Source organism: Meleagris gallopavo, chromosome 30 (assembly GCF_000146605.3).
Source record: "Meleagris gallopavo isolate NT-WF06-2002-E0010 breed Aviagen turkey brand Nicholas breeding stock chromosome 30, Turkey_5.1, whole genome shotgun sequence".
Classification (NCBI taxonomy): domain Eukaryota; kingdom Metazoa; phylum Chordata; class Aves; order Galliformes; family Phasianidae; genus Meleagris; species Meleagris gallopavo.
In genome coordinates this window covers 4,161,970-4,173,657 of record NC_015040.2, presented here as the reverse complement: position 1 = coordinate 4,173,657, position 11,688 = coordinate 4,161,970, and the positions used below count along the sequence as shown (strand labels likewise).

At 47.1% G+C, this 11,688-nt stretch overlaps 1 long non-coding RNA gene across 2 annotated transcripts in view; it reads left to right on the top strand.

Annotated features, from left to right (window-relative positions):
* LOC109363740 overlaps positions 1 to 9,244 on the top strand; it is a 13,281-nt gene extending 4,037 nt beyond the window's left edge. The window contains exons 3-4 of one of the 2 annotated variants that reach the window (XR_002109568.1): positions 6,804 to 6,917; positions 7,018 to 9,244. This is a non-coding gene — a long non-coding RNA (uncharacterized LOC109363740). Of the gene's footprint in view, positions 1 to 6,803 lie in introns of both variants that reach the window. The other variant, XR_002109565.1, reaches the window with a different exon arrangement.
* Positions 9,245 to 11,688: the final 2,444 nt, after the last annotated feature.

The window sequence follows — 11,688 nt, the reverse complement described above, 5'->3', positions numbered from 1 at the left end:
AAGCCCAAACAGTATTTGTCTCATATGGAATTATGCGAATGGTGACTTAACAATCCAAACTGACCTTGAATCTGAAGCATTTGTGATGAGTGTCTCTCTGTCCCCTCAGGTGCTGCAGTCATGAGGTCCTTCTCAGGACAAAACCCAGAATTTTCCTTGAAATGCTTCTGACAGCAGGTGAGGGAGGAGCTGCTATTTGCACCTCCCTGTGAGGAGCTGAAGGACAGAGGTGGAGGTGGTTGCTGGGGTAGCCCAATTCTGTGCCAGGGCCGGGGAAAGTGCTGACTTCTGTTGTGACTCAATCCAGTATTTTGAAGGGGGAAAAAAAAATCCTTTCTATCTAGGAAGAGACCAGCTGCTTAATCCAGCCCTGGGAAACATTGTGTAACTGTATCGGCAAGGCTGGGGAAGTGGGGAAAGCTCCTGCCAGACAGAGGGCATCCCGAGGATGCCTTTGCTACTGTCTGTTTACCTGCTTGCTGTAATTGCTCAAGCTATTTGCTACATGAGGAGTGGAGAAAGTGTCAGAGGCAAACAGGACACCCAATTTTCTGCAGAAAGTTAACTTTTCCAATTGCAATTGAAAGCTTGGCTCTTTTGACCTAATTTCCCATTCCAAGGGTTAACTGCTCTCTGCGGTATGGCGGGCCCTCCAGTGAGTGCAGCCAGACAATGCCATTTAAGTGAATGTTCCTAGCCTACAGAAGTCCTGGAGATAGCTCCATCTTTCTCACAGTAGGTGTTACATTAGCTGCTCAAACCATATTCCAGTAAATTAGAGCTGGGCTGATTTAGACAATCACTGGGTCATTCTTTCCTTCAATTCCCAGTCTCACACAGAGATAACAGCAGCTAGGGGAAAGCAGGGAGGTGGACGAATAGCAGTTTGCTTGCTTATTAGGGGTTAGATGCAGTCTTGAGTCTGTGATTTGCAGAACACAACTGATACCAGCAACAAAAGCCTCAAAGTTAAATGATGCAGTATTTGTTTCAGGTCTAATAAAGACACTTAAACAAACGCCAGGCACTTTCTTCCTCAGAGGCAAGTCGCTGCATTAAAATGCCTTTATAAACCAGTATGAAAGCTGTGGTGAGTAGGAATTTGGAGGTGAAAGCTGGTCACCACACAGCTGGTCTGTAATACACGTGGGAAAGTGTGGCCAGAGCCCCGGGCAGGGTGTCAGGCCACCTAAGCCGTGATGTGTGCTGGATGCCTCGAGACGTTTGTGTGTGTGTTTGTATCCTTTATCATAAACCTTTTGGAGCATGTTTGTACATCACCTAATGCGAGAGGAATTTTCGATTAGCCTGTGAATACAGCAGTGAAATACCCTTATTGCAGTAAGCGGCCCGACCTGCTTGCTGTGAGTGAGCCCTTCTGAGTCCTGTTATGTGGTTTGGTGTTCTCTTCAGTCAGAAGCACGTACTGCTTGTTCTGTTTTGTTCAGGAACTGGGTAAATGGATCTCAGATGTTGTAGCAAGGAGTTCTGCAAGTGTTTGGAGTTCTTTTTTGGCCCAGTTCAGGCAACCGGTCCAGCAAAATGTTAAGCAAGTGCATAAATAAAATAATCTGCCCCCGTGTCTTTGAGCCAATTGCTTGGAGCTGAGGTGCTGCAGCGCAGAATATGGAAGGGGGTGGTGCTGCTCCCAGGGGCAGCCAGGCTGTGACCTCTTTTTTCCCTCGCATTATACCATCCTTGGCAATATAGAATGCAGCACAAATGCTCTGAAAAGCAGTGACTGCAGATGTGTAACATCTTCAAGGGATTAAGGAGCAGGAGGAAGCGGCAGAAGACAGGAGCCAAGGTGATGTGCGAGTGTCTGTAATTTAAAGGGGAGAAGAGTTTGTTTAGCTCCAGAGGATCCGTTGCTGCTTACCTTGATGTTTTCAGCTCTGGTGAGAAATACTGTATTTCTGGAGGTGTGTCCAAGGCAAGGAGCTGTTCTAAGCTTCAGCATACAAATAGAAAGGGCACCGCACAGGAAGAACTGTTTATCTATCTATTCCCATTGCTCTCTTTTAAAATGCACTATAATGATGTTGCTATGACCCGGGCCTCTAATATCATGTGCTCCAGGTAAGGCAGATTGATATATAAATACCTGAGTTTATTACAGTTGAAAGACCTTTTGAAAACTCAGGGGGAGGGAGAAATTGTGGGATCTAATCTACTGTCCCTGGGGGAGAAAATTAGCCCATGGGGAGTGCTAAATGATACAGTGGCATTTGGATACAGGAGGAAGAGTGCATCATTTATGAACTGGGTCAGCTCCGTCGTGCGGAGGACTGAGGCTGAGTGGGATTGGGCACTGAAGCCCCAGTTCTCCGCATGCCACCCTCTCAGGATGGTAGAGAATCTCCTTAAATCCTGGTTGTATTCGTGTAGTCCTGGGCTGCAGCACGCAGTCCTCTTTGCTCTGATGTCAAATGCTGTGTGAGGTTAGACTGACCCGAGCACAAGTCTTTGGGACCAGGTAGGGGAAGAGCAATAGGGAGTGTGTATCAGCAGCCACAGAATCAGATTAGGGATTTGCTGGGAATTATGTGAAAACCCCTCACCTCCCCACCAGCCTGCTCCCTGCATGTTTTCAGAGCTTCAGGGTAGAGATTGAAGACTTCTCTCACTCTGTTACACCAAAAGCATTTGATAGAATGACTGAGACCCTTCTCCTCTGCTGCCTGTTCTGGCAGTTAGGAACAGGTGAATCTAACACGGTTAGCATGCTGCATTTCGTAATTACAGAGGTGAAGTTTTGCTACAACGTAGTTGTGAAGTTAGGAAGGAGTCACTTCTCGAGTGGTGTTTCAAACTGACCAAGGTGGCTGTGTGATTTGCTTTTGTGCACCAGCACGTACCCTAGGGCCCAGGCACCAGCTGGGTCATCGTGCCTCCTTTCCCTTTTCTGTCCTCCTTGCATGGCAGCTCACATGCCTGTGAGCTCCTGCTGTTTGAGCTGGTAGCTGTTCCAGTCCAGGGCATCAATGATGAACTCTGCTTGCATTGCTCCTATGAAATCTAGACCTCCAGCGTGAGTCTGGCCACTGCAGCTACAGCATTTACCCTGTGGGCAGCATTTCCATGCAGTGACGCTGAGCTCTGCAGCCCCAGGGAAGCACTCTGCTAAAGGAGGCAGGGACTTCCAGGGGCTGGTGTGGCCACCTGGGGATTCTTGGTGCACAGCTGCTTTGATCAGGGACCTTTTAACAAAAGTTGGAAGCACAGGTGTAGCCCGAACTGCATAAACTGATAAAAAGAGAAGTGCTTCTTAAAATACGGTGTAATTACTGTGAAACTGATTGCCGCAGGAAGCCACTGACGACAGGCACTTAATAAAAGTCACCAAAGGAGTGGACACTTCTACAAATGGCAAAAATATGTAAAAATGTGTTAGCTAATGATGACAAAATTTGCTGCAGGCTTATTAAGCCATGCCTTTAAGCCAGTCTTTTTCTGGTACAGTCCGTAATGGTGCTTAATTTCAGGGGGAGTGCAGCAGGCAGACACTGGGATGGTGCAGTTGGCAGCCACTCCAAGGGCAGCGTTTGGGGAGCTGGTCTTTGTGCCATTAGCTGCCCTGTGTACAGCTCTGTCACTGAGCCTCCCCTTCTCTAGCACAGAAATCTGTGTAGTTTTAAAGGTGGGTGCACAGAGGTGAAACCACAGTTTTCTTTCCCCTTAAGAGGAATACATTTCCCAGATCATTACATTTTTGGTTCATGCACTGAGGGTTTCTCTCCCTGGGAAGTTTTTACAGTAGATTGAATCTGATCATTGAAAAACTCATCTGGAAAACAGGTTAGATGTGAGTCTGAAATGCTTTCCTCCCTCCCTCCCTGCTTCCCCTTCTTTCTTCTCTGTACCCCTAGGATGCTGAGGCTGATGATAGATTTAGCAGGTTTTAATTATCATTTACTGGCTAGATGTAGTCTCAAGCCTCTCTTTCTGGATTAATCTCCTAAAGGTCTAAATCAGGATCTTGGGAGTGAGGAGGCAGCAGGTAGCTGAAGAGGAGATGGTGGCAGGCTGAAATCCTGCTGCGGCCTTGTCAGTGGAATTTAGGGCCAGCAGCACTATGGACATCAGCGTGCGCTCTGCAGACAGTCCTGGCAGGAGGAGAGCTCTCTTTGCTTGGATTGAGCACGCTGAGCAATGTTCCTAGCAGCCCGTTGTGCACCTCTGCAGGGGTCTGTGCTGAGTTCTGTGCAGGCATGGAGGAGACCATCCTTGCCTAAAGGATGCAGTGGAACAAAGGTGAGGCTTTCATGGCCAGGAGCTGGGGACAAAGTGAAGTCTGGCACAGCAGCAGGCTGCTGAAAGCTGCTTGCACACAAAGGCATGCCCAGCCTGTACCAGAATGCTGAAAGCTCTGGAGGTTAGTTAGAGTTAACAAGTGAAAGCTGCCCTGTCAGTGCCTGCTTTTATTCCCTGCACAGCAAACACTTGTTCTGGTTATAAATGGATCCGTGAAGAATTTATTTCTTCTGCTGTTTCTGGGTTCTGTATTCCCCTGTTTACATTTTTGAGCACAGAGGGGTATCATTCTTGCTTTGTGTTTTGCTGTCCATCTCCTTTCTGTGCTCTTTTTCTTTCCCTCCTACAGCAGAGCCATTTAGGCATCCATAAAACTCCAATAAAATTTTCTCTCCCACATACTTTCACAAGAGCAGAAGAATGTCTGCTTCGCTTCACAGGCATCTTGGTGTGGGGGGATGGACTTTATATTCCAAAAAAAGGGAACAGCAAGTAAAATAAGCATAGGGAGAAAGGGCAGCTTTTGTGGAGTTGATGCACTCCCACCAGCTCACCTTCAGAGCAATTATGCCATGTAAATCTCCTTTTTGCAGAACGATCCAAAGAGAGCCAGAAAAGAACTGGGCGTTTTGTCCCATGTCCCGAATAGGGAAACAGCCTGGCTGCAGACCAGATGCTCGAGCATGGAAACATATTTAAACCACTGAATAAGCAGGGTATAAACAAGGATTTTCAAACTTTGGTGCTTTTAGCAACTCCAGGCAATGAGAATTAGAGTCTACAGTTATTAGGTTCCCATCTGGTGGCTTCTTTATGAAGGAATGATATTTGCATGCTTCCAGCAGAGAAAAGCTGTTTTTAGCTCAGATAAAATGGAACATTTTGTGATGGTATGGGAAATAACAGATGATGCTGATTTTAGCAACTGGGGTTGTAGGTTTCACCAGCTGCCCTTTAAAAAAAAATTAGTTATCTTTAAGTAACAGGAACCAATGTTTTTCCTGGTACTCTTAACACCATTGGCTTGGAAGACTTCAGTCAGAGGAAACGAAGGTGTCTCATGGGCTAAGAAAATAATCCACAGGCAGATTGTCAAGTCCTCTTTTTTGGACATGTTGCACTTTTTTTTCCTTCTAATTTCAGTAAGATGTGGAGCTGGTGTAGCCATAGGTAACCAACGTGCAGAAGGGCCTCATAATTTTCTTTCTTGTAAGAGCAGTTAGCAGGAAGGATTCGCAGCCACTGCATTGCTGCTGCAGCGTTGTTAATATTCCAAAACACACAAGGCAGGAGCAGTGTGGATTAACCTAGGAGGAAGCCAGTGCCTGGCTGTTTTGAAACATAATTTCCCAACACTGCAAACTGAATGTGATTCGGGAACCAGACACAGCTTTTTCAACCACCCTCTTCTGCCGCTGCCAGCTTAGAGCCTTAAAAACCATAAACACAGCCTGGGCAACAACTGAACCACACCGCTGCTCAGGCACAAATGCTCTCCCACCCAAACAGCTGCTCTGCTGTCGCAGCCAGAGGAAGAGGAAAGCAACGCCCAGCAGAGCTGCAGCAGGAGGCAATGCCCGGGCTCAGAACAGCTCTCACATCACGCTTCTCACAACCAACTCGGCTCAGCAACTACAGTGTAATTAAGAATGGAAGGTGTGGTGTTTTGCTAACAGGCAATGAGGAGTATAGCTGTGTTTTAATCTCAGCAACAGACACATCTATCTGAAAGTGTGTGCAGACATCCCATCTGAAGCCCAGCAGCCTAGGCATAACAGCTTTGGTATTGCACTGCACAACTCTGTAAGGGTGGCATTTTTTATAGAAACACGAGCTATTTGCTGACTTCTGATAGCTGAGTGCTTTAGAAAAAGGTACATCTGTTATTCCCAGAAGTGATAACTGGTCTGCCTCTGAGTCTCATCAGATAAGATCACTGGGGTGTTGCTAGGTTTGAATAGGGATGCTGTAATGGCATTCGGGGGAAGGTTTGCCTTTGTCCTACTCCTCTGTGAGAAAGGAATGCGCAGCTCATGGCAGGGTTGAGACTTCTGCTGGTGGCTGTGTTGCCCAAGTGAGCCCGTGACTGGGAGCTCCCATAGTAGAGCTTTTTTTCTTGCTCGTGTCCTTGCGGTAGAACAGCTTTTGCAGCAGCTAAGTCCAACTCCTTGCTTGTACCTAACTAGGACTATGCCTTAGGCTGCCAAGATGAGACAGCCCTGACCCTCTTCTCTGCAGCACCTCTGACTTGTTGGCCAAGGCTGCTAAGGGAGAGCTGGCTCTTTGCTATAGAAGCTGCCTTCTTTCAGGACCCTCCTGGGCAGTGAAGTGCTGTTAGCTTTGCTGGTGGTACCTTGATGGTTGGACTGAGTGATCTTGTAGGTCTTTTCCAACCTTGGTGATTCTGTGATTCCGTGGTACTGGAAACAAAGCGAGGCTGCAGCACAAGGCTGTGAAAACCCAACTGCAGTCTGGTAGGGCAGAGTCAGTTCTCTGCAGCGTAATATTGAGGGCGGTTTGCTTAAACTTCTTTTTCTTGCCTCCTTTAGGATTTCCTGTTTGTGGATAAACACGAGAAGCGACAAGGCTGTTGTTCTGAATGGCCTAGGAATTGCTCTTCCCAGAGATAGGAAAACCTTGACAGCGTTCAAGAGCTCAGACAGGTGTGTGTGATCCGGACCCTCGGGTTGCCTCCTTCCAATTCTTGTCAGTGGAGAGTCCTGAGACACTGAACTTATTTCATTTCTATCCACGGCCCAGCAGATCCCACACTTTGCTTGGGGCTGGCTGGGCTGCTCTGCAGATGATCTTGCGATGTTATGACAGTACAGAGAGCGGTTATTCCAAGTGCTTGCCAATCACCAGACTGCTGCCAGTCTGTGTCAAATGAAGCATCCCAGGCCCTGTCACATTAAATCCAGCAGCTCTTTCATTTGGAGCAGAACAGTGTGTTTATTTGTGTTCCCTCCTCTCCTTTTGGGATGCCACACTCAATCATCTCAGGGGTTTGGTCTGCCTGTAAGCACAGCAAATCTCAGCACCCCTTAAAGGGCCCCTCATCTTGTGGCAAGCAATGCTGTTGAGTTCTTCGCTTGGTGTTATTTTGGAAAGAGTTGGGTATAAATGAGGTGGAAAGCATGAAATATTGTTATTATAGAGAGCGTAGTTTCAGATGAGTCCAGTGACCGCTGCTGACATTCACGCCAGTTCAAGGGCAAGATGTCTCAGACTGATGAATCACACAGCTGCTGTGCCCTGTTCTAAATAGATGCAGGGTAGTGGCACTTCTGCTTGCACCACTCAAGGCTGCGTAGCACCTCCATTTCCGTGCCTTCAAAATGGGAGGGACGAGGGGAAGGGCAGTCTCTGCGAAAGGAAGATGAAGCCAGGTGTCCTGCTGGGACCATATGGAAGGATGGAAATGAGAGTGCTGGGTCGTGTGGCTTCAGATGACGACACAGAGTCTGCTTGCTTTGTCCACAAGCATGAGGGTACCGAGCTGAAATTTTCTGAGGCAGTATTGTCTGCTCACTGTTTCTCTGAAGCAATCAATGCTCCTGTTTCCTGCAACACCTATGCAACACCACCGACCAGGAGAGTGTGGCAGCAGTCACCTGGAAAGGCTGTGATTGTCTGGATCATGGCCTTTCTGGCTGTGTTCATACCTGGGCAGTGGTGACCTCACGGGTCCAATTGTCCAAATCATACAGAGGCTGCAGGTGGAAGGTGCAGAGAAAGGTTTGGCAAGAATGGGGAAAAGAAGTGAAAAAGATGATGACCTGCCTGGAAACATGAGTGCAGTAAGGAACTGAGATTCTTCTTTCATCAGTTCAGATTCCCCTCTCTCCGCAGGAGAGCTGCATGAATCAAATCCCTGTGTGTAGAGGTTGTGAAGACTGGTCAGCTTCTGTTGCCTTCATAGCTTGGGAGGAAAGAGTGTTTATTCATTTATAACACAGCTACATAAGAGGTGATTCATTTTTTGTCATTACTTGGTGTTTAATTTGCCTTCTGTAGGATATGAATTCAGATGTTATGATGGTTTTGCTCCTTTACAAGAATTAAAAGCTCTTCCAATCATTTGACAGAATGAAGTCTGCGAGCCAAATTAACTGAGTTTCCTCATTGCTGTTGTCACTTCGCATGCTGGCTGAGAGCTCTTGAATTCAGCCCCGTTCCTTTACAAAAAACATATTCCTTACCTTTCTTGCAAGGAGCCCCAAGGCTGATTAAAAGTGAGCGAGGTTTTCGCTGTGATCTTTCTTCCACTTGAAGAGTGGCTTTTATCTGCGGCTGTTTCGCGAGATAGTTTCTGGTTATTTCATGGTTGTTCTGCAAATTCTAGGGGAGAGCTTTCCAATGGACGAGTGGACGTTTCTTTAAGGAAGATGTATGCCTACTGTTTTTAAGGACAGCCTTTCAACAAAACCTTACGCCAATCCCCATCAGAGACATCACTCCCATACCAGTGTCTCTTTGAGAAATTCTAGTGATAAATCTAGCTTCATTATCCAACATAACTAACAGTCAGCCCAGTGACTTCCTTTGCTTTCATTATATGGAATAGAGATTGACTCATTGGGTGACTCTGCTTTTAGTTGAAACCACACACAGTAACTGGAAACCCAGGGAGACTCTGCAGTCTCCATGGAGACAGCACACTTACAACTTAATGTGATCAACAGATGCTGCAATAATCTTGAAAGATGGAGAAAATGTTTCAAACCGAGTGTTGTTTATGGTGGTACAGTGGATGTTCAAATTTGCTCTGTTATGACTGGGCTCTGTATAAACGCACAGCCTTTTGAAAACACACAGCTGTGTATTGAGGGAGAAATCTCCCATGGGGATAAAGCAGCCAGTAACCGGGCCACTGCTTTGCTGTTCCCAGCACCTGCCCCTGTGGGAAGCCACCTTCACTTCTGTTCCAGCTTATCTGGAAACTGGGGCAGTGCTAGTCATCCAGTTAATAGCCACAGTATCTTTCATGCCCTGGGGTGGATGGCTGTAATGAGATGAAACTGATGAATTAGCCTATAATCTCAGTGAATGGAACAGGAATCTCCCTCTGTGCTACACGACCTAATGTGGTAGCTGACGTCAGTATGTCCACAGCTGATTTATATTTGTTTAATTCTCCTACAAAACTTCAGATGAGTGATCATTTCCCACTGGATTTTATAAGCTGTTGTAAAGGAACGGCCTGTTTTCCACCTGCCCCTCTCTGAGATATTGGTGCAGCTCCTGTCAGTGTCACACCTGGATCCCTTGCAGCTCCTCCATGGCAGGAGGAAAGGCACACAGGCTGGTCCCGCATCAGAGAAACACTTGAAGCGTAGCTGTCAGAAAGGACGGTCTGTTCAATTCACCCATGCAGCCCAAGTCAATGGATTCTCCATCCAGCAGTTGGTTTCCAGGTCACTGTACACATACATGCAAAGAATCAAAACTGCACAGCACAGCTGTAAGCATCAGCAAGGATTTATTGATCAGGGTCCGTCCCCAAATAATGACAGAAATGTACCTTCCTTCAGAAAGGGCAGGATATCTAATTCAATGAAAGGAATTCCTCGACGAAGCCTCACGTGGGCCTGGGAGATCAGCCTGATTATTTTTTGAAGCCTCGGTTACTCTGAGTAAGACTGAAAATTGAATTAACTCGGAGAGAGGCAGCCCTGGCCAATCACTCAGGGAAGCTGAAGGACGGCTTATTGATTTTCATGTTTACAAAAAAAAAATTAATGATATCCCTTTTTGTTGTTTAAAATGCTGCTTAAGCAATTTAGTAATGTGATGTTGGAGGCCCGGTTCCAGGCTCCGAATCGGAAGAAGGAGGGGGAGGTATTTCCCTTGACAAGAGAGGTAGGAGGAAGGAAGATTTAGTGTAATTGCCTTCCCTTCCAAATAATTGATGATGCCAGAAGAATGGCTATATTTTGCCAGCTTCCTCTCCTGCATACCATTTATTAAAGATATAATAATTAATTATGTAAATAGCTAATTTATAATCAACAACACTGGTAGCTAATTGATTTTTTTGATGTGTGAATTTATGATGGAAAAATATCCGTGAGGTGATCACGCTGTCCTGCAAGGCTGCAGCAGCCCTGAGCAGAGGGAGAAGTCTGGGCAGTCTCAGCAGCTGGGTTTTTGGTCATTTCATTGGGAAATTTAGCCATTCTCCAACCCTGGAGTGAAACCAACGTCTGAGGGATCCCATCTTTCCAGAACAATGGCTCCTGACCTCAGGGGGTGCGTGAAAAGAAAGCATCTTCTGGGCGCTGCTGTGTCTTCTGGTTGGAAACGAGCTCTGCTCAGCTACTGCAGCAGGGGCTGGGGGTGCAGGCAGATCCCAGCCCTCTGCAGCGCTCCGTGCATTGAACTGTGCTGCACGATTCCTGTCCCTCGCTGCTCCACCCTTCCCTTCGCGTTGTTTCAGGCAAATCTTTCAGAAACGGCTCTTAATCAAACGAATGTGCAGTTATAAATAAAACACCTCCTCCTCCCCCTTCTCCCCTCCGACTTCAAATCTTGAACCTTTGCCCAAACAGGAGAATGGGAAATGCTGTAATGCAAATGGTGGGTGGTTCGAGTTGTGCCCTCATTTCCCAGGACTCCACCCCATATGGGAAATGTTTTAAGGGCATCTGGGTGATCTTAGCCCTCCATCACGGAGAGAGGTTTGGTGCCGTCTCCTTAAGCTTGTCTAAATGCCCCCGCGGCTCTTTTCACCTTCAGTCCTGCCGGTGTCTGCTTCTGCTTGTGGAGGGTAAAACTGCCCTTCCATCGCACTGTGGTGTGGGGAAAGAGCGCTTTGTCCCTGCAGCACTGGTGGGCTTTAGGTTTGGGATCAGTCACACTGAGTTCTCCCGAAGCCACCATCCCCCTTGCTGGGCAGGAGGCTCACGCACCGGGCACAGCTTCTCTCCTGTGTGCTGCAGGTGATTTGGGAACTTCAGTGGTGTAAATCTGTCCCGCGCTGCCTGAATTTCCCTGACCTTCAACTAAGACCTGATCTGCCTCTTCTCTGTGATGAGTCGACGCTATTAATTGGAAATCCAATTTTGGAGGGTTGCCAGCCTAATGCTGAGCCAGCATTGCTTGGCTCTGCAGGCAGGATATAGGACATGCCTCGGTCTATCTATAGCTGGGGAAAGTCAGCTTATTCCATCTCACTGCAGGGGAAGAGTGGGGTAAATGTGTCGCAGTTTTACCTTATCTGTTGTGTACCTCACTCAGTTTTACTTTTTCCTATTACTAGTTTTTTGCAAGATGAACCACGTAACTAAACTGCCAAGCAAATACCATTTTTCACCCAATCCCTGTCAGTACATGGGGCATAGTGGCATCAGTCCTGTTCAAGCAAAGCATCTCATCAAGGTCTCTCCAGAGGTAATGGAGAGCAACCAGTGAGTGGCCTTCCACCCTAAACAT